We start from the raw sequence: 2,242 nt of genomic DNA, 5'->3' as shown, positions 1-2,242 counted from the left end.
TACTTGCATCCATGAAACAACTATGTTAAGATGTTCAACATATGCAACATGGCATAGTAGTCACGCTTATAGATTTGTCATGTTTAACATATCATCATACCATATCCGTTTTGTATAACTATGACAAATCCCATGATGATTTCTTATTTCTTCAAAATATAACAGGTTCTATTTTAAAAAACAACAATAAATTTTCCTTGGTTTTTATGAAGTTTTTTTTAAAAGTAAGTTGTAAAAATTTATCCACACTTATGCACTTACTCAAATAACTATGATACATAATTATTTGTTACAAATAAGTAACTATTAAAGTAAAATAAAAAATCGTTAGAAAAAAAATAATTTTTTTCCTTCAAATAATATGATATTATTATCTAAATGAAATTATGAGCACATATACTAATCATTTTATCTAAATGAATTACTCATATAAATTTATTATTAAATAACTTGAACGACCATACCTGAAATGGTGGCGATGAAACACGACGGTACAGAAGGTGGCGATGCTATGAAACAGAGTGTGAAGAAGATGGCGATGAAACTGAGTTTGACGACGGCGATGAAATAGAGTTTGAGGATTGTAAAGAAATTCACGTCAGACGATGAAACATGAAACTGAGTTGAAGTTTGGCTATCGTAAAGAAATCGATGTATTAAACATGAAACTGAGTTGAGCGAGCATGTGTGGATTGGAATAAATGAAGTTGCAAATATGGTTAGAGAATAGAAAAGAATAGTTAATAAAGTGGAAGCTAAAACGTTTAACGTGGATAAAGGTGAATACCGTGGAAGAAAGTGGTTTTATATTCTTTATGTCGGTTATTAATAGAACCACGTTAAATAAGTTCTAAATATTTACAAAATTGTCGCCGCCTCATTTTGTTAAGTCGTTTAACAAGTAACCGATTTAGTCACAGAGTATGATGAGATATATTAATTTTTTAATTTTATTTTACGGTATCTCTTGAGTCGGTTGTCAATCTAACGGTGTTAATCGTTTTTCACATATTTACAAATCTGTCACTGCCTCATTTTGTTAAGTCGTACAGACAAACGACTTAAATGTACCTCCGCATCATTTGTTAAGTCTGGTAGCAAGTAACGGACTTAAATCTGCTGTATTAAAAGCTCAATTTTCTATTAGTGGACCCACAATTTTAAAGTCAATTAAAGAAAGCAAAATCCATCTTCTTCCTCTGCCTCGCGTGACCCCCTTCTTCCTCCTTCTTCCATTTTCATTTTCGCTTCTTCCTTTTGTTCAAGAATAGAAACCCAAGGCTTAGTGGGTAAGAAATCAAGGATCTCTCAGCTTCATACTTCCTCGTTGTTTCGAAAACGAAGAAAAACGGTGTTAGGGATTTCAAAACCGTCAAACACAACCCTCCCCATTTCATCTAGATCTAAGCTTCGTTTCACAAAGAGATAGAAGGGAAATTTGTTCACTACCACGCTACGGTGCTAGGGAACCAACTTTGGAAGCGACGTTGCGAGCGGAGATTTTACCAGATTTACTCGCGGTACCGTAATCGCACGTTAAAGCTAACGTGAAGGTAAGGGCTCCTTCCTAACTTCTAGTTTGCATTTAGGGACTTACTTGTGGTTGTGTGGAACAGAATTTTGTTAGGGGTAAAGTGTTGATTTGGGGAAAATGAATTTAAGGCTTTATGGGTAAAATCTTAGAGTTAGGTTTTGGTGATATTGATGAATGTTTCGCGGAAAATGAATTTAACCCATTAGTGTACGAATTTGAGTAAATGAAGTTTGACGTGTCCATAATTCATGCTTATGAAATTTGATATGTGTATGATTGGATTTTGTGGAGAAATGAATTGATGTGTTTTGGTGTGAATCGTGGATTGAATTTGATAATATGTTTGAGTTTGTTTTGTGTGGAATTTGAAAACCATTATAGTTACTTAATGACTTATTTAATTAATGTTGTTTGAAGGTCGTTTAAGTTAAATGGGTATTAAAAATGGGGAATCTTTTAATATCTGCATTTGCTTAACGATTGTTGTGAATGGAGTCTGTGTATGCTCATGCATTTCATTTGGTAAATTGTGTCGACCCGTGATAGGTGACACCTTGGTAAACTGTGCTGACCCGTGATAGGTGGTACGTTTACGATTTACGTTTTTGGTAAATTGTGTTGACCCGTGATAGGTGACACCTCGGTAAACTGTACTGACCCGTGATAGGTGGTACGTTTACGATTTACGTTTTTGGTAAATTGTGTTGA

Source organism: Cicer arietinum, chromosome 4, assembly GCF_000331145.2.
Source record: "Cicer arietinum cultivar CDC Frontier isolate Library 1 chromosome 4, Cicar.CDCFrontier_v2.0, whole genome shotgun sequence".
NCBI classification, from domain to species: Eukaryota; Viridiplantae; Streptophyta; class Magnoliopsida; order Fabales; family Fabaceae; genus Cicer; species Cicer arietinum.
Note: the sequence above shows the minus strand (reverse complement) of the source record.